This window comes from Mustela nigripes, chromosome 13 (assembly GCF_022355385.1).
Source record: "Mustela nigripes isolate SB6536 chromosome 13, MUSNIG.SB6536, whole genome shotgun sequence".
NCBI classification, from domain to species: Eukaryota; Metazoa; Chordata; class Mammalia; order Carnivora; family Mustelidae; genus Mustela; species Mustela nigripes.
Genome location: NC_081569.1, coordinates 40257227 through 40277942, shown reverse-complemented (window position 1 = coordinate 40277942; position 20716 = coordinate 40257227). Strand labels below are relative to the sequence as shown.

Here is a 20716-nt window from a genome sequence, read left to right as displayed (position 1 = left end):
GTCTGCTTGAGGATTTCTCTTCCTTTCCCTCTGCCTTCCCCACTGTTCACATGCTCCTCTCTCAAATAAATAAGTCTTTAAAAAATGTGCATACCATCTGATACAACAATTTCACTTTCTAGGAAATTATTCTGGAGAAATAATTGGACTAATTTAAAGAGAAGTGTGAATAAGAATGTCATAATGTTTATGATAACTCAAAAAAATTGTAAGCAGTCTAATATCTAATGGTAGAGAATAATTAAGGAAAATTTGAAACCTATAGTGAAGTACTATACAGTTGGGCGCCTGGGTGTCTTGGTTGGTTAAGCGACTGCCTTCACTCAGGTCATGATCCTGGAGTCCCAGGATTGAGTCCCACATTGAGCTTTCTGCTCGGTAGCGAATCTGCTTCTCCCTCTGCCCCTACCCCCATCATGCTCTCTCTCTCTCTCTCAAATAAATATATAAAATCTTTTAAAAATACTGTATAATCACTTAATAAATTAGAGTTGCATTTAATACTCCAGAAAAATGTTTATATATATATTTGTTGCTAAGTTTTAAAAAACTCAGGTTTTCATACTCTGTATAAAATGGCTCAGTGGGTTAGGCCTCTGCCTTCAGCTCAGGTCATGGTTTCAGGATCCTGGGATCTAGCCCCGCATTGGGCTCTCAGCTCGGCTGGGAGCCTGCTTCCCTTTCCCCCTCTGCCTGCCTCTCTGCCTACTTATGATCTTTCTCTCTCTGTCAAATAAATAAATTTAAAAAAACCTAAAATAAAATGATCTCATATCTTGTTTAGAAACAGATATATTAATTTAAAATCCAGGAGAAGCTGCAGGATGAGCTCGGAGCATGGCCAGCAGCCGCAGCCGGAGGGGCCGAAGGGGCCGTGGTGATAAGAAGTCCAGAAGGCGAGGCCGGCGCAAGGAAACCTACTCAGTGCATATCTACAAGGTGCTGAAGCAGGTGCACCCAGACATTGGCATCTCTTCCAAGGCCATGAGCATAATGAACTCGTTTGTGAATGATGTGTTCGAATGTCTGGCTGGTGAGGCTGCCCGGCTGGCCCAGTACTCGGGCCGAACCACACTGACCTCCCGGGAAGTCCAGACGGCCGTGCGCCTGCTGCTGCCCGGGGAGCTGGCCAAGCACGCTGTGTCTGAGGGCACCAAGGCCGTCACCAAGTACACCAGCTCCAAGTGACCCGGGGCCGAGCGTTTAATAAAGAGTGAACTGCTCCCGTGGAAAAAAAAAAAAAAAAATCCAGGAGACCATGAAGCTTAAATGTTAACAGTAGTTACTTCAGATAGTATTTTTATAGGTAATATGTTTCGTTTTTCTTCATTTTATGTTTTATTTGTTTGTTTTACAAATAATTTATTAGCTAATCAAAGGTGATAATATAGTAGTTATTTTGGAAGGGTGTTTTTTTCTTTGAATGTTGAATATTAAACAAAGTAAAATAAAATAAATGTTGAATATTTTGGGGTCCCTGGGTGGCTCAGTCAGGCATCTGACTCTTGGTTTCAGCTTCGTTCATGATCTTGGGTTGTGAGATTGAGCCCAACATTAGACTCTATTCAGTACAGAGTCGGTTGGAGATTCTTTCCCTCTCCTTCTGTCTCTCTCCCCAGTCTCGCATGTGTTCTCTCTCTCTGTCAAATAAATAAAATCTCTTTAAAAAACGTGGATAGGGGCGACTGGGTGTCTCAGTGGGTTAAAGCCTCTGCCTTCGGCTCAGGTTATGATCTCAGCGTCCTGGGATTGAGCCCTGAGTCAGGCTCTCTTCTCAGCGGGGAGCCTGCTTCCTCCTCTCTCTCTGCCTGCCTCTCTGTCTACTTGTGATTTTTGTCTGTCAAATAAATACATAAAATAAAATAATAAAAAATAAGAAAATAAAATAATAAAATGTAATTCAAATAAATAAATAAATAAATAAAAGTTGGATATTTCACTTTCCAAGATATACCCTGAAAGGAAAAACATTTTAAGATCTTGTGTGCAGCCTTTTCACTATACTGACTACATTATATTGAAAATTTCTATTAAGCATCTTTCTCCTCCAAGACTGTGAACACCTTGATGATAGAGATTGAGTCTCTGGCATCATAGCATGGAACTTGGCACTCAGCATGCAGTTAACAAGTGTTTTAAATGGATGAATGAATGGGTAACTGTCTAGAGATTTTTTTTTTCCCCACGAGTGGCTTAAAGTTCTTAGCACACTGGAATTGATTGCTATTGCATATAGATATTGTGCCTGTTGAGATAGCTAAGGAGGGCAAAGTTCTGCCCGATCTGTTGGTTTAGCCGCAGTTTCTACTCTGTTTTTTTTGTTTGTTTTGTTTTGTCTGTTTGTTTTGACAGAAAGAGTGATCACAAGTAGGCAGAGAGGCAGGCAGAGAGAGAAGGGGAAGCAGGCTCCCTGTTGAGCAGAGAGCCTGATGTGGGGCTCCATCCTAGGACCCTGAGATCACAACCTGAGCCAAAGGCAGAGGCTTGACCCATTGAGCCACTCAGGTGCCCCTGCAGTTTCTACTCTGGTAATAAATTGTTCCGTGTGGCATGGGCTAGGGCTGAACATGTGAGGTGGTCTGGCTGTAGACGCCCCTATAGGCTCAGAGGAAATGTCCAGGAGTAACTACCCTCTGCTCCAGTGAGGAATCCTAGGAGGTAGCATGTTGTGCTCAAATGGAGTTCACAGGTAGTGGAAACTGGGTTTCCAGGTCCTAGTTTGTTTCATTATACTAGTTAGAATTCTAGGTCTTATCTCATTAGGCAGCAGAATTTTGAGAGGTTTGAACTATTGCTAACTAGTGCTCACTTTGTTTCAGCATTATGCTAAGAAACATTTGCAAACATTCTTTGATCTAATCCTATGCTTCCTTATGAGGGAGGTACTCTTTTCACAGAAAAGAGACTGAAACTTAAAAAGGTTGAGCAACTTGCCCCAAGTTCAGACACAGAGAGTTAGAGCTGGAATACACACATGGGACCCTGAACCCAGAGCCCACTTCCTTCTGTGTTTTAAAGAAGCTGGAGGAAAGGGATTTTCTCCTGATCTAACACACTTCATTGTGACCCTGCCTGTGGAGATGTCTGTGGGACTTTTTGAATTTCCTCAGTTCTCTCCATAAACAGATTCTATTTGAGAATGGGTTTCCACATTCTATAGTTATGTATTTTCTTTCTTGCTCTTGGTTCTCAGTGAAGTCACCAGAAAGCCTATTTTATAGCTTAAAAGGAGAATAAAAACTATTTTTAATAAAGTAATTCATGTTAGTTGAATTCAAAAAGTTCAAGAAGGTAGTTTGCATACTTAAAGGTAAACCTAGCTTTAAATTGGCTTATAATTTAATTATGAATTAATTTTAATTCATGAAGTTTTGAGAAAATTCATACATTTGTTGAATGTATGTGGCTTGTTTCTTGAGATATTCCAGTTTCTGTATTTGGAAATGTTATAACAGTATAAAAAAATAGGTTCTTATCTGTAAAATTGGAGAAACATTTCTGGAATTGAGTAGTACAGTAATGAAATACAAATATTTGTTTGGAAATCTTTTTGGCTGCTTTACATTTGGAATTTGCATAGTAATATAGAAGGATCTTGAAAAACATCTGGGAAAGGGTCATGATTTGATCCAAATTATATATCCAAGAGGTTTCAAAATCATATAATGATATAAAAGTACCCTGGGCTTTTCTTAGTACCCCACCCCAAATAGAGTATATCTTAATTATAACAGTTTGTAACATATTTATTTGTGTGACTATCTGATTGATTTGTCTCTGCCACTAGCCTGAGCTTCATGGGAGCAGGGGAGCCACATCTGTTTTGCTTGTCATTGTATGTGCCTAGTCTATAGTACCATGTTATGGCATATAAATGAACAAGAATAATAGTGAATACTTGTTGAGCCCTTACTGTGGTTCAGGTGATGTTGTAAGTGCTTAATACTAACTCATGTAATGGAACTTTTGGCAAATATTGCTTGAATGACTTTTATGTAAATAAAAAAGAAATTTGATTTATATATCTGGGAACTTTATTTAGTGTTATGGAGGTTTGGGAAACTATCACAGTGAGAACTACAAGACATTGGACTCAACGTGATTCAGCAGAATGTAGCTCTTCTATCTCATACCTGACAAATATTTAAGTTTTCATGTTTTTACATTCCTTTTTATCTGCTGTTTTGCTATCCCCATAGCATATTTTCAAGAAACAAGAGAAAAGGCTAGATGCAGACTACTTAGAGAAATAGAATGGCAGTACCATTAAAATTGGGCTTTAATTTAATTTAATTTTATTTTTTTTAAGATTTTATTTATTTATTTGACAGAGGAGAGAGATCACAGTAAGAGAGAGGAAGGGAAGAGATCACAGAGAGAGGGGAAGGGAAGCAAGCCCCCTGCTGAGCAGAGAGCCCGATGTGGGACTCGATCCCAGGACCCTGAGATCATAACCTGAGCCGAAGGCAGCAGCTTAACCCACTGAGTCACCCAGGCGCCCCTGGGCTTTAATTTTAATGACGTCTTTGACTAGCAGCTGTGAATGCCAGTGGTGGGAGGGGAGGATTGTTTTTCCAGAAAGTTTCAAGCTGACACCTATGTTGCTCCTGCAGTAACCTCCACTTAATTTATTGTCATTTACTGCAAAAAATTGATGAGAACATAACCTTTGTAAGGTTTTTATGTTTTATTGTCCATAAAAGATAAAATATGGAGTAAAAGGAAGTAAAATAGTATTTTGTTAGGTTGGTGGATGGATTTATGCTTTAACTAACTGATAGAATAATCAGAAGGTCATAAAGATCAGAGTCTCTGCCTCCTATCTCTTCTCTTTTTATGTATGCATTCAACAAGCTTCTCTCTGTGGCTGTCAGGCTCTTGGGAGCTCACCCAAACACCAGGCCCCCCTTTGTCTAAGGGCATTAACTCAGCTGTTTAGGTGAAGAATATCATGGAGGCTTCTGTTGTAGACATTAAGCAATTGGGGTAAGTCTAAATGAATCAGATACTTGACATGTGCAAATGGAATATTTGTTCACAAGGGACTCTAGGTTGCATTGTGTCTTGAATGAACAGGCAAAAACAAAGTGTGTGAATTAAATTGAATTTTGCAGGAAACATACAAAGTGATACAGATCTTTGGGAATTGCTGTTGATTGTGGTAGAGAAGTGGATGCTGGGAGAGCCCAACCCCTTCAATTTCCTAACAGACTTTCCCTTGCCAAAATAAAATAACAAAACAAAAGATATCAAACAAATTTCAAAGTGATTCTATTTGATTATCTAAGCCAGTCATTCCCAAACTTTAGCCCATACATCAGAATCACCTGAAGAACTTGTTTAAACCCGATTTTTGGGTGCCACCCTGAGTTTCTGATTCACTTGAGATCTGGAGTGGGGCTTGAGAATTTGCATCTCTAACAAGCTCCCAGGTGATGCTGATACTGCTACGCTAGGGACACACTTTAAGAACCACTGATTGAGGCACTCAGTTATCCATGGCTTAGCTGGGTAGATGTGCTTCAAGAAACTGTAAGAACCCAAGGAAGATATTTTCTCACTTCAGAAGAGGGTGGCCAGGTGAGTCTATGGGGGTAGGTGTGTGTTTCATCTGCAGGCAAGACAGGGCCTGTCCTGAGGATAAATAACTGCTATACTTTTAGACTAGTTAATTAGCTAATTAATCAATCTAAGGTTGGGGTGAGGAATAAAATATGCAAGTTAATATCCTAAGTGTTTTTTGTTTTGTTTTGGAGGATTTGCTTCTAAAGTAATATGCTTGCTAGGAGCTTCTTCAGGGTGCCAATCTGTTTTACTGCTGTGTCCTGGATGTCAGGCACAGTGCCATGCACCAGAACTGCGATATAATTTATAGGATTCAATGCAGAATGAAAATGTAGGGCTCTTTGTTCAAAAGCTAAGAATTTGAAGACAGGGATAGCAGGATGTTAATCCCAATTCTCTTTATTTTTGAATCCCATTAACCCCTTTTCAGTGCAGGGCCCTGTGTGGCTGCACACATTGAACACCCATGAAGCTGGTCCTGGGTTGTCACCTAGTAGATACTCCATGGGAACAATCAGAGGATCCTCACCAAAGGGTCTCAACTAGAGTGACCAAGAAGGGATTTTGAAGGACTCCTCCCCTCCCCTGCTTTTCTGGTGGAGGCATGTGCTATCATTTTATGTAGCCTTTGTAGTTATTCCCTGCCTTTGCACCTGTTACACCATTGCTAGCAGCTCCGTGAGGTAGGCGTTATGATCCATTAAAAAGGCTCAGCTGTGACTGAGTGATTTGGACCAGTTTTCTGAAGTCTGATGCTTTAAAATTTTTTTTTTCTTTTGCCACATTTTGCGTCTCAGAGACATTTAGCTATTTGGCTTGAAAACACACAGTCAGTGACACTTAAACAGGAATTTGAACCCAGTCTTCAAAATCCTGATTGAGCATTCTACTACTTATCCCGAAGAAAGCAAGTTTTGGAAAGTTTATTGATTCTGTTTATTGATATATTTGAGCTCTGAAGCTTGAGTTTTGAATCAAGAAGCTAGTTGTCTCTGGTCTGTCCCCATGTGCTATTTAGTTCTGTGAACAAGGGGCTCCTTGGATGCCCTATTAACAGGAGAGTCTGGCCCTTTAAGTTGCTACTGCTGGCTTGGAAGACTTAATCTGAATTAATCCTCCAACTCCCAGTGTTCTTCTGCATTGCTACCCATTGTTTAGATTAAATAAAAATATTTCCTTGTACACTGTAATTCTCTTCTGCCCCCACTGTCCTGATTTACTTCTCTGCACTTTTCCCTGTTCTCCATGGGTGTGAAACTCCATCTCCTAGGGTGTGAAGCCTGGTAGTTATGGCTGCCATGCCCATGGACTATCTGAGTTTGAGTCATCCTTCTTACTTGCTCTGTGGTGTTGGCCATGTTTTTGACTTAACCACCTTTGAGCTTAGTTCTTGATCTGTAAAACAGGAATGATACAATAACAGAGGTTTGATGTGATGATTAAAAGGCATAAATTAATGCTTTTGTAAGAGCAGTACTGTGTTGAGGGATAACCGCCCCCCCCCCCCAATATATACCTAGGCAGTGGATCAGATGTATTCTCTGTTGCTTGTTTCACACTTTCCCTACCTCCTAGAAGGAGACTGTTGGAATGTTGCTTCTTGGTACGTCTGTACTGTAGAGCACTGAAGATTTCAAACCAAAACCAAGCCAACTGATGAAAACAATGGAGGGCATAGTGCTGTTACAATTTGCAAAGCAGTAAATGTTTTGAAGTAGACTACTGGGGGTGTGTGTGTGGGGAATGCCATGTTAAAAATAATTACACCTTGTAGGTGCCCTCATATTCCAACAGTGTGAGGAAATGATTATGTGTACAAGTATGTGTAAAAAAGTTTTTAAAGCACTCAAGAACTTCATTATTAGAATTTCCTTTCCTGGAACACCTGGGTGATGGCTCAGTGGGTAAAAGCCTCTGCCTTCAGCTCAGGTCATGATCCCAGGGTCCTCTAATCGAGCCCCACATTGGGCTCTCTGCTCTGCAGGGAGCCTGCTTCCCCCGTCCCCCACCCTGCCTGCCTCTCTGCCTACTTGTGATCTGTCTGTCAAATAAATAAAATCTTAAGAAAAAAAGAATTTCCCTTCCTCCCTCCAGGTTCCTCAGTCTTCCTGCACTCCACTTCGGGAATGCATTTTGGATAAATTGAAACCTATGGTGCTCAGGGAAAATAATTTTACTTCAGAGCACTCACTATAGCTGCTCATTCTCATGGTTCTGTTTATCAGTTGCCAGTGTTTAGAATGTATGCAAATGTTTACCAAAATCTTGATATGTTTTCTACACCCAAAACTATTTATATAGCTAAAATGTTAAAGTAAATATCAAGGAATGAAATGAAGATAGGTCTAATTCCAGTTGTGTTGTCCTGATGACAGTCGGGGGAATGGAGGCTCTATATCTTTGAGCCTTATGTACCATTTCAGCACCTGCTTGCTTCGTTCCTTTTGACCTTCCTGTACCTATGCAGCAGCTAGTGGTATAGCCATTCTTTTTTTCCATCCATTCTTCCACAAAAAAAGAACCCAGGGGTTTGGGCAGCCATTCAGAGTCCTTGCAATAGGGATGAGATGCTTTGAGTTTTCACAGAGTAGTTTTTTGGAGGATGGAGTTGAGTGAACGGATAACAGTTTCATTGCAAACAGTAAGTTGATACTGCCCATCAAAGCTTAACTGAAGGATTTACTCATTCCAAGGCCTAGAGAATTATTTACATTTTTGCATTTATTAAGTGCACATGAAATCAGGACCATAATTTGGTCCATATAATTTTAAAACTTTATGGAAAAAGAAAACCACATTGTTAGTACCCAGTGGGAGACCCACTTCTCTTTTGGTGTTGATGAGATGTATGCTATCCCTTTATGATTTGCTACCCTACTCTGTGGTTGACCCAGGTAAACAAAAATGACATAGACACCTAAAACCAGAGATAATCTAAGAACTCCATAATGGTATGAAATTCTGTCTCTTCCTCACTGTACATAAAGAAACAGATCAGCCAGTGTTTTCTCCATGAATTTTCCTTCTCTCTAAGCCTTCCCCACCAGTACCCCTGCTCTTCCTTGTGAATTCCTTCCCTCTTAATTCCAGATCTAAACCAGATTCTAAACCAGATTCTAAGACAGATTCTTAGATCCCCTTCCTCTTCCTCACCTCAACATCTAACAATTCGCTAAATATCATTGGTTGTACCTCAACTCTCTCCAGACTCCCTCTCTCCCTTGTTTCCACCTTCCTTACCTTTATGGAGTCTCCTGTCTGCTGTCCTTCTCTAGTCTCACTTGGGACTATCAGTCCTGTCCTAAACACCTAGAATAAGCAGAGCAGTGCTATGCATAAACTTCATCACTTCTCAGAATTGAGTCCAAACTCCTCTAACAAGGAATAAAGTATTTTTATTGATCCTCCTTTGCCTGCTGCTATAGCTACATGCGTTGGTCTCTCAAAAGCAGCTAGAATGCTACTTTATTTTCCCAAATGGGGCATATTCCCTTCATGGGCCTTTTTGGTAAACTTTTTAAATTAAATTTTATTTTTTTAAAAAGATTTTATTTATTTATTTGACAGACAGAGATCATAAATAGGCAGAGGGGCAGGCCGGGGCGGGGGGAAGCAGGCTCCCCACTGAGCAGACAGCTTGATGTGGGGCTTGATCCCAGGACCCTGAGACCAGGACCTGAGCCAAAAGCAGAGACCTAACCAACAGAGCCACCCAGGAGCCCCTATTTTGTGAATTCTTTCCGCAAGCTCTGTCTTAATAACTGTTCTCAGCTCAAAGGTCAGTTTCTTCTTCAAGACTTAACTGACTGCTCAGGCAGAGTTGACTTTTTTGTCCTTCCTACTTTGTGTGAAAATGTTAAAGCATTGGTAATACTATATTGAACATAGGTTTTAACAGAATACCTTTTAAACATATTTTTATGAACTGTAGCATACATACAAGAATGTGTTAAATATATACGTGTACTTTAAAGAATAACCACTACAAAATCAAATACTTACATATCACTCACCCAGGCCTTGGATATAGGACTTTGACAACTCCCAGAAATCCTCTTTGTTTCCCTCTCTGGTCTCATCTGCTTCTTCCATTCCCTATAGGATGATTATTCTGAATTTCTTGTTAATCGTTAACTTATTTTTCTTTGTAGTTTTAAAAAAGATACCACCTAAGAGAGGTTTTGTGTGTGTGTGTATGTGTGTGTGTGTGTGTGTTTATATCTATTCCTGGGTGACATATTATTTAATTGGGTCTGTTTGTGAACTTTATATAAATGGAATTGTTATATTGTAACCATTTATGACTTACTTTTTTCATTATTGTGTTTATGAGATTTATTCAATTATGTGTTGTCATGATTCATTTTTTCATGGTTATTTAAACTCCATTTTACAAATACATCCTATTTTATTTACTGACTCTATTGTTGATGACTTGTTTGTAGGTTTTGCAATTATGAACAAGCTTCCTCTGAAGATTTTTGCACATGGTTTTTGGCACAGATGTAAGACTGACATGAGGAGATATATGTCTGTGTGTGTGTGTCTGTGTGTATGTGACTGGAAGCAGGACATCTGGGTAGAATATATATGCAGATTCACCTTTACCAGCTATTTCCAAACATTTGCCGAAGTACTTGTATCAAGTACTGTCTCTTTTATTTTGTTTTCTCTAGTACCTAGGACAGTGAATCACCAAACATTCAATATATACTCACTAAGTGAAAACAGAATGACAAAGTAGGTGTTATGTCATAGCCCTTATGTATGAATAGCTCTAGGAAATAAAGACAGAGCACCTTTTCCTGATAGAAAAGCACCTACCTGATAGAGTAGGCCTGTTAGTATTGTATAGAATGATATCTTTTAATAATGATATATAGATAGGAGTGATATAATTGTAAGGTCTCATACCACTTAAAATTTTTTTTTTTTACTTCCCTTCATCTTTTTCTTCTTCTTCTTTTTTTTAAAATTATGTTCAGTTAGCCACTGCATAGTACATCATTAGTTTTTGATTTAAGAGGATTCTTAGAAGATGCAGGTGAGGGCGCCTGGGTGGCTCAGTGGGTTGGGCCGCTGCCTTCGGCTCGGGTCATGATCTCAGGGTCCTGGGATCGAGTCCCGCATCGGGCTCTGTGCTCAGCAGGGAGCCTGCTTCCCTCTCTCTCTCTCTCTCTGCCTGCCTCTCTGTCTACTGCGATCTCTCTCTGTCAAATAAATAAATAAAATCTTAAAAAAAAAAAAAAAGAAGATGCAGGTGAAATTATGACTGTAGCAGGCAGGAACTACCTGTGTTAAACTGTAGTTGGGTCCCAACTACAGTTAATAATCTTTTCCCAAATTACTAAGGAGCTGGATCTTGGAAATTAACTTGTCTTGGAATGTGGGTCTTTCTCCAATGCATCTTCTGGAACTTGGAGTAGTATATAGATCTTTGACAGAGAAAATCAGTGCCTCTAGAATGAGTGTAGAGACTACATATTTATAATGCTACACAGAGAAAGACACAGATGGACTTATGTGTAGCCAAGCACTGCTAAGCAATTAACACGCAGGTCATAAATTGGCATAAACCATGAATTTAATTGTGTTCCTTGAAATACCTTTCCATAAACAATATATTAGGGATCCCTTCTCTTATCCAAACCTTATTTTTTTTTAAAGATTTTATTTATTTATTTGACAGATAGAGGTCACAAGTAGGCAGAGAGGCAGGTAGAGAGAGAAGGGGAAGCAGGCTCCCCGCTGAGCAGAAAGCCCGATATGGGGCTCGATCCCAGGACCCTGGGATCATGCCCTGAGCCAAAGGCAGAGGCTTTAAACCACTGAGCCACCCAGGCGCCCCTTATCCAAACCTTATTTAATAAATTGGTTCTTTATGAGGCACCTGGTTGGCTTAGTTGGTTAAGGCTCTGACTCTTGATTTCGGCTCAGGTCATAACCTCGGGGTTGTGAGATTGAGTCATGTGTCCAGTTCCACACTGGGTGTGGAGCCTGCTTAAGATTCTCTTTCTCTGGGGCACCTGGGTGGCTCAGTGGGTTAAGCCTCTGCCTTCGGCTCAGGTCATGATCTCAGGGTTCTAGGATCAAGCCCTGCATCGGGCTCTCTGTTCTGCAGGGAGCCTGCTTCTCCGTCTCTCTCTGCCTACTTGTGATCTCTCTCTGTCAAATAAATAAATAAAATCTAAAAAAAATAATTCTCTCTGTCTCCCTTTTCTCCTCTTCCTCTTCTTCTTTTTAAAGATTTTATTTATTTTTGAGAGAGAGAGAGAGAGAGCGAGCGAGCAGGGGGAGGGGAAGAGGGAGAGGAAGAAGCAGACTCCCTGCTGAGCGAGGAGCCTGATTTCAGGACCCTGGGATCATGACCTGAGCTGAAGGCAGAGGCTTCACCCAACCAAATGAACCATCCAGGTGCCCCCCAACCTTCTCTTAAAAAAAAATTTTTTTTTGAAAAAAAATCAGTTCTTCTGAAAAAAAAAATCTTGTTATTTAAAAATAATTTTGGGTTTAAAAAAGAGTTGCAAAAATAGGGAGTTCCTGAATACACTTCACTCAGCTTCTGTTGATATTAACAACATCTTATATAACCATGGTACACTTATCAAAACTAAAAAAATTAACATTGATGCAATACTAGTAACTAAATTATAGACTTTATTCTCATATTACTGATTTTTCCACTAATGTTCTTTTCCTATCCAGCACACAGTCTAGGATACCATTTGTATGTAGTTGTCCTGTCAGTTTCAGTCTGTGACAGTTTCTCAGTATTTCTTTTTTTTTTTCATGATGTTGGCCCATTTGAAAAGTATCACTTAAGTTTTTTAATAGAATGTGCCTCAGTTTGGGTTTGTCTGATATTTTCTCATGATTAGACTGGATTATGGATTTTGGGGAAGAAGATAGAAGTGAAGGTATCCTTATCACACCAAGTGAGAGGTAGATACTATTAGTATGACTTACCATTAGTGATGCTACCTTGATCATTTATTTAAGGTGTTGTCTGCCAGGTTTCTCCCCTGTAAAATTACAACTTTCCCTTTCCATATTCTGATCAGTTGATGAAAGTCACTAAGTCCAGCCCACACTCAACGAGGGGAGAATTAAAATCTACTTCCTGGGGCACCTGGGTGGCCCAGTCAGTTAAGCATCTGCCTTTAGCTCAGGTCATTATCTCAGGGTCCTGGGATGGAGCCCTGAGGTAGCCCAGCAGGTAGCATGCTTCTCCCTCTTCTTCTGCCCCTCACCCTGCTTGTGCTCTCTCTCTCTATCAAATAAATAAAATCTTAAAAAGACCCCCCCCCCCCCCAAAACCTCTACTTCCTGGAATGAAGAGTAAAGAATTTGTGGGTATATATTAACACCACCACAATGATTAATAAATATTTTGGAGGATACTTTGAGGTTATGCAAATATCCCTTTTCTCCAAATTGGTTCATATATCTAAGGCAGAAAATATACCATCCAAAACCTTAAGAACAGAAATCAATCAAAAGAAAATTTTGACAATAAAACGTCCCTTGTTTTTTTTTTTTGAGAGAGAGAAAAAGAGTGTGTGTGAGCAGGCGATGGGTGAGGAAAAGGGCAGAGAGAGGGAGAGAGAATCTTAATCAGATTCCCTGAGCATGGAGCCTGAGCCCAAGAATCTGAGATCATGACCTGAGCTGATATCAAGAGTTGGATGTTTACCTGACTGAACCACCCAGTCACCCCAAAAGTCCCCCCCTTTTTTTGCTCAATAGGTAATAACCAACTAACTCCCATTTTTTCAAGCTTGTGCTGAAAAGATTTTTCTTGGCTTAAAAGTTGAGCAGTTGAAATCTGTCATAGAAGGAATGAACCAAACAAAAGACTCCTTTATATCCGGATTCTGTGGATTACTTCTAGACAATTATACCTCCTCTTATTTAATTGGTATTGATGACATCTATTTCCAACTTTGTTTTGAGATACAGAGAGTTGGACTTTTTTTTTTTTAGTATTTTTTTTTTATAAAATAGAAATATTAAGTAGCAAGCATGCATAATTTCTTTAGACCGAGAAAGAAGTAAACATTTCATTTTCCTGTATTTGTCTGTTATCATTTCAGATAAGATTCTGCAGGTCTTAGGAACCCCAGTGACAATTAATCATGCCTCTGTTTTTTCTAAGAGAAGAAAATGACCAAGAATACCCCCAATATACAATTACAACTTTCCCAAAGGTTTCCTGGCACAGAAGGAAACTTCATATTATTAGCTTGTGAGTCTAGACAAACTCTTAATTTTATTTATTTATTTATTTATTTATTTATTTATTTATTTATTTTTAAATTCTTCATTTTAATGCCAAGGAAAAGTTCTACTAAAATAATCTCTTAAACTTTTGCCTAAGTTTTCTAGAAAATCATTCAGTAAATTTCAGAAAATTATTTTTATAAAAATTATGTTCAGTTACACACTGTATAGTAGTACATCATTAGTTTTCAGTGTAGCATTCAGTGATTTGTTAGTTATGTATAACATCCAGTGCTCATAACATGTGCCGTCCTTAATACCCATCATCCTGTTACCCTCTTCCCCTAATCCTCTCTCCTCTGAAACCTTCAGTTTGTTTCCTGGGATCCACAGTCCCTCATGGCGTGTATCCCTCTGATTTCTCGCACTTTAGATTTCCCTCCCTTCCCCATGGTCCCTGTGTTATTGCTTATGTTCTACATATGAGTGAAACCATATGATAATTGTCTTTCTCTGCTTGACTTACTTCACTTAGCATAATCCCCTCTAGTTCTGTCCATGTTGATGCAAATGGTGAGATTCATCCTTTCTGATGACTGAATAATATTCCATTGTATGTATGTACCACGTCTTCTTTATCCATTCATCTGTTGAAGGGCATCTTGGCTGCTTGCATAGTCTGGCTATTGTGGACATTGCTGTTATGAACATTGGGGTGCATGTACTCCTTCTTTTCACTACATCTGTATCTTTGGGGTAAATACCTAGTAGTGCAATTCTGGGTCATAGGATAGCTCTATTTTTAACCTCTTAAGGAATGTCTGTACTGTTTTCCAGAGTGGCTATACCAGCTTGCATTCCCACCAACAGTTTAAGAGGGCTCTCCTTTCTCCATATGCTCGCCAACATTTGCTGTTTCCTGTTTTGTTAATTTTTGCCATTCTAATGGTGTAAGGTCTTATCTCATTGTGGTTTTGATTTGTAATTCCCTGATGACCAGGGATGTTGAGAATTTTTTCATGTGTCTGTTAGCCATTTCTATGTCTTTTTTGGAAGAATGTCTGTTCATATCTCCTGCCCATTTTTTGACCACGTTATTTGTTTTTGATGGTTGAGTTTGAGATGTTCTTTATAGATCTTGAATACCAGCCCTTTATCTATAATGTCATTTGCAAATATCTTCTCCCATTCTGAGGGCTACCTCTTCGTTTTGTTGACAATTTCCTTTGCTGTGCAGAAGCTTTTTATCTTGATGAACTTCCAAAAGTTCATTTTTCTTTTGTTTCACTTACCTTGAAGGAAGTTACTGTGGCCGATGTCAAAGAGGTTACTGCCTATGTTCTCCTCTAGAATTCTGATAGATTCCCGTCTCACACTGGGGTCTTTCATTCATTTTGAGTTTATCTTTGTGTATGGTGTAAGGGAGTGGTCCAGTTTCATTCTTCTATATGTAGCTGTCCGGTTTTCCCAGTAGCACTTATTGAGAAGACTTTTTTCCATTGGCTATTTTTTCCTGATTTGTCAAAAATTAGTTGACCATAGAGTTGAAGGTCCATTTCTGGACTCTCTCTTCTGTTCCATTGGTCTACGTGTCTGGTTTTGTGCCAATACCATGCTCTCTTGGCAATCACAGCTTTGTAATATAGCTTGAAGTTAGGCTAGATGATATCCCCAGCTTTGTTTTTCTTTTTTGTCATTCCTTTGGCAATTTGGAGGTCTTTTCTGGTTCCATACAAATTTTGATTGTTTGTTTCAACTTTTTGAAAAATGCCAGTGGTATTTTAATAGGGATAGCATTAGAAGTGTAAATTGCTCTGGACAGGATAGATATTTTAACAATGTTTATTCTTCCAGTCCATGAGCATGGAATGTTTTTCCATCTTTTTGTGTCTTCCTAAATTTCTTTCATAATATTCTGTAGTTTCTAGAGTATAGATCCTTTATCTCTTTGGTTAGGTTTGTTTCTAGGTATCTTATAGTTTTTGTTGCTATTATGATTAGAATTGATTCCTTAATTTCTCTTTCTACATTTACATTGTTAGTGTATAAGAAATCAGTGAGGGGCGCTTGGGTGGCTCAGTGGGTTAAAGCCTCTGCCTTCAGCTCAGGTCATGATCCTAGGGTCCTGGGATCGAGCCCCATATCGGGCTCTCTGCTCAACATGGAGCCTGCTTCCCCCCCTTCCACCTGTCTCTCGCCTGCTTGTGATCTCTGTCAAATAAATAAATAAAATCTTAAAAAAAAAAAAAAGAAGCTGATTTCTGTGCATTGATTTTTGAATCCTGCCACATTACTGAATTGCTATATTAGGTCTCATAATTTGGGGGTGGAATCTTTTGGGTTTTCCACATGAAGTATCATGTTGTCTGCCGAGAAGGAGAGTTTGACTTCTTCTTTGCCAATTTGGATGCCTTTTATTTCTTTTTTTGTCCAATTGCTGAGGCTAGGACTTCTGACACTATGTTGAACAATAGTGGTGAGAGTGGGCATCCCTATCATGTTCCTGACCTCAAGAGAATCTCTCTCAGCATTTCCCCATTGATAATGATATTCACTATGAGCTTTTTATAGTTGGTTTTTATGGTACTGAGGAATGTTCCCTCTATTCCTATACTCTGAAGAGTTTTAATCAGGAACGGATATTGTATTATGTCAAATGAGGCCATTTTTTCTGCACCAGTTGAGAAGATGATATATTTCTTGTCTCTTCTTTTATTGATGTGTTCTATCACATTGAGTGATTTGTGAATGTTGAGCCACCCTTGCATCCCAGGCATAAAACCCACTTGATCATGGTTAATAATCCTCTTAATGTACTGTTGGATCCTATTATCTAGGATCTTGTTGAGTGTTTTGGCATCCATGCTTCTCAGGGATATTGGTCTGTAATTCTCTTTTTCAATGGGGTCTCTGGTGTTGGGATCAGGGTAATGCTGGCTTCATTGAAGGAATTTGGAAGTTTTCCTTCTGTTTCTAGTTTTTGGAACAGCTTCAGTAGAATAGGTATTATTTCTTCTTTAAATGTTTGGTAGAATTCTCCTGGAAAGCCATAGAAAATTACTTAAAAAAAATTGGGGTTATATATTTTGCGTCTAAGCCAGAGGTTTCTAGCATAGGGTGTCTTAATTCTTTCAGTTTGGGTTCTTATTTGCTAGCTTCAGAAACTAATTCTGCTTCTTTTGAGCCAGAAAGGAATCTATTAAAAGAATATTGGATAAGGACTAAGAAGAGGTTGGGAGCTGGCTGTGCAGCCAGAAACTGTACCTCTAGTAAGGCTGCAGAGCTGATCAATGAGAGCACTGCTGCTGATACTCTGACTGTATGGATCCTGGGCCATCCCTAGTTCTTTGGGTTACTAAGCTTCCAATTCTGGGTCTAGGTCAGATGTATCTTATTAGCAAAGTTTGACCTATTTCTGTACCAGAGCTGCCAAGAAATCTGGAAAGGTGACCATCTCCAGTGGTGGATATGCTCTGACTCACTTGGTATGGAGTTTCCCAATCATAGTAAAAAGACTAAGATACTTACAGCCAAAATGAATGACCAATGTTTACTATAGACCCTCATGGATGGGGTCCCTCTAGCTGTGAAGTTCCTCTGATTATCAAATAAGTCTTTTTTTTTTTAAGATTTTATTTTTTATTTGATAGACAGAGATCACAAGTAGGCCGGGAGGCAGGCAGAGAGAGAGAGGAAGGGAAGCGGGCTCCCTGCTGAGCAGAGAGCCCGATGTGGGTCTCGATTCCAGGACCCTGGGATCATGACCTGAGCTGAAGGCAGAGGCTTTAACCCACTGAGCCACCCAGGCAACCCCCCCCCCCTTTTTTTTAAAGAACTACTGCTTTAAATGATCTACAATAAGTGTGTATTATGGGCCACCTGCGTGGCTCAGTCATTAAGCATCTGCCTTTGGCTCAGGTCATGATCCCAGGGTCCTGGTCTGGAGCCTGGCATCAGGCTCCCTGCTCAGTGCGAAGCCTACTTCTCCCTCTCCCACTCTCCCTGCTTGTGTTCCCTCTCTCACTGTGTCTTTTTCTATCAAATATATAAATAAAATCTTAAAATTAAAAAAAAAAAGGTTTTTCTCTGGGTCATGGGATGGAGCCTCTGGGCAAGAACCCTGCTTAGGATTCTTTCTCTGCCCCTCCTTTCTCTCCCTCTACCCCATCTTTTAAAATAAATAAATAAATAAATAAATAAATAAATGTATGTGATGTAAGAAAACCATAAAAAATTGATTATTTTCCTAAACTACATGCTGACTTTATTAAATGTGATTACTGTTAATGCTGTCTCAGTATTTTTTCTTCTTTAGAGTCTAGTCTGAATATCTTTTTGGATTTTCTGATATTTGCTTCAGATTTTTTTAAAATTAAAATTTAAATTTTTTGAAAGATTTTTAAAATTTATTTGTCAGTGAGAGCAAGAGAGGGAACACAAACAGTGGGAGCAGGAGAGGGAGAAGCTAGCTTCCCGCTGAACAGTGAGCCCAATCCAGGGTTCGATCCCAGGGTCCTGGGACCATGACCTGAACTGAAGGCAGACGCTTAACAACTGAGCCATCCAGGTGCCCCTGCTTAAGATTTTTTTTTTTTTTAAAGGAGACAGAGTTTATTGAATATATCACAAGGGAGCAGTCGGCGAGACAGCAAAGAAGAGAATATCTGCCACAAGGCAGTGATTGCGGGGCTGTAGTTAAAGGCGGAAAGATGAGGAGGTCTGGGAACCTGGAATTTTCCTTTTTTGGTACCTGTATCCGGGTGTAAGTAACCCATTGGTCAGCTAGGGCTTCTGGATATTTTTGAGGTGGGTCTCCTAATGGGCATGTTTGTATTCAGCCAGGGGGTTAAGGGTCACTGTGGGCCCTTCTACCTTACTCAGGTTTCTATTGTTCAAGTGAGGGGTTGCCTAAAAGTGGCCTCTGCTTTGCCCCTTGAGCAATTTTTAAAAAAATCTTTAAGGTTGCTGGTGGTGGAAGGTCTTACCCTCTCTAACTGCCTCATGCTAAATGAGGGGTATGAAGATGTCCCTACCTATGGATCAACATTGGTCACTTGGGAATTTAGTAGGAGTTATGGAGAACAGAGGCATCTGTGTCTAGAGTTGATAACACATGGGAGTCTTCTTGAGCAGAGAGGATCCTCTGTTGGCTTGAAATTACGGCAGTGAAGGAGCCTCTACTCCAGACAGAAGCATAGGAGAAAAGAGCAAAATATGTTTAGAATAACAAGAAGAAAATGAAGGCCACAAAGAGTCCTTTGATAGTTGACAAATCCTCCTTTTGCCCAGGAGTTTAACCAGTCAGTGAAAGAAAGGGAGGAGTGGTCTTTCAGAGCATGAGCTTGAGTGTTCATGTCAGTTAGAAACCCAGAAATATTTTTGTGGTAATCTGGAATTTATACCCGGTATTCTGTTTTCATGATAGCACATATTCTATCTTCTAGAGCAGTTAAAATATCTAATTTCATTCTGTTTTGCAACACTGATTTACACGTTTGTGTTACATTTGTGTTTAATAGGGAAATTCTATTTTGAGTGTCATTTAGGGCTTTGTGTACTTATCAAGAGCTTTCACATGCCAAGCGACATCTTCCAGTTCTAAAGAGGGAATCAAGATGGATGCTATGTGGATGGTGTCCACTTTTGTTTTAAATTTGGAAGGTTGGCTGGGTTGGTAATGATTTTAATAATGTGTTGATGCATCCAGACAAAACGCAGAGTACAGTGGCCTATTCATCCTGGGGGAAGCCATGGCCATATAGCCATGGTCCCACCTAACTGTCGGGTCACTTTAGGAGCCAGCCATCTAATTCTGAGCCTCCTTGTCCCGCCAGTAGCAAACCAATCAGTGACCTGAAGAATGATTTGTGAACATTTTTCTCAAGGTAGCCATCCTAACTGCTATATGCTATTTGCCCATGTTTTCTAAATATGGTTTCTTTGTTCCCAGCATAGAATTGCCTTTTGACTTAACTGTCTGATTGTAGGGATAAGCCATAAATATTCATCCCAGATTTGATATATTCTATCTGGTGTATACTGAGAAGTTGGGTTTTATAACTTAGTTATCTTCTGGTTCCCATTTATTTGTGGGTGAGTGAATTCAGTCAGAACCTTACTGGTTTGAGAGTATGAAGTAGTCTGATTCTGGCCTGGGAGATTCCAGGTGGTATTGACCTTTGGCCAGAGAGTAACATTTCATTTTTATAGACCTATCACAAAATATAGCACTATTTGGGTCATGGATCAAATTTATATTAGACATATAAGGAATTCCAGTCTGTGCCCTGGAATGGGGAGACCCATCAAGGCAGACCAGATATGCTGGATACAGGCAGAATTCCACATATCCTGCACACTGTTTGGTTTTGAAGTTCAGCCTAATGCTGTGCCCATTGTAAGAAGAAATTATCAATATAAATAGGGGAAAACAGAATGAAAAAGAAAGGTACAACCATCATTGCTTGAAGAGAAGTTTGTGGTCTTTCACAGATTCATAGGAGTAAGAAGGCATATTTAGCTGACATACTGGGTTCCACTCAAAAGCCTAGGAACATGTTTGCCTATAGATCAAGGAGGTGGCTAGATCCATGGGAACAAAGGAAAAGAGAAAGGAGCCAAAAGAAATAACGTAGCTGAGGGTCAGCTGGCATCAGGAAAGAGTCCCAGTTGAGTAGAACGTGTGCATATTTGCTTTGCATAAGCTGTTGTTGCCCATTGCACCACACATTGTGAACAGACTTTGGGGGATGGAGTGAGAAAGCAGAAGAAAGGGGTCCTTTACCCGCACAGGAGTGGATAGTTGAACTGGTTAACTTCCAGACCTCTAGACTATACCTGAGCTTCCCTGGTCTGAGATCTTCAGTTGTCTCTTGCTTCAAATCAGTGAAAGATGATGTAGATTTGTGAAGTATTTCAGTATTACTTCATA

At 39.7% G+C, this 20716-nt stretch overlaps 1 pseudogene; it reads left to right on the top strand.

The window, feature by feature from the left end:
- Positions 1-824: 824 nt before the first annotated feature.
- Positions 825-1442, top strand: LOC132029151 (histone H2B type 2-K1-like; annotated as a pseudogene).
- The last annotated feature ends 19274 nt before the right edge of the window (positions 1443-20716 follow it).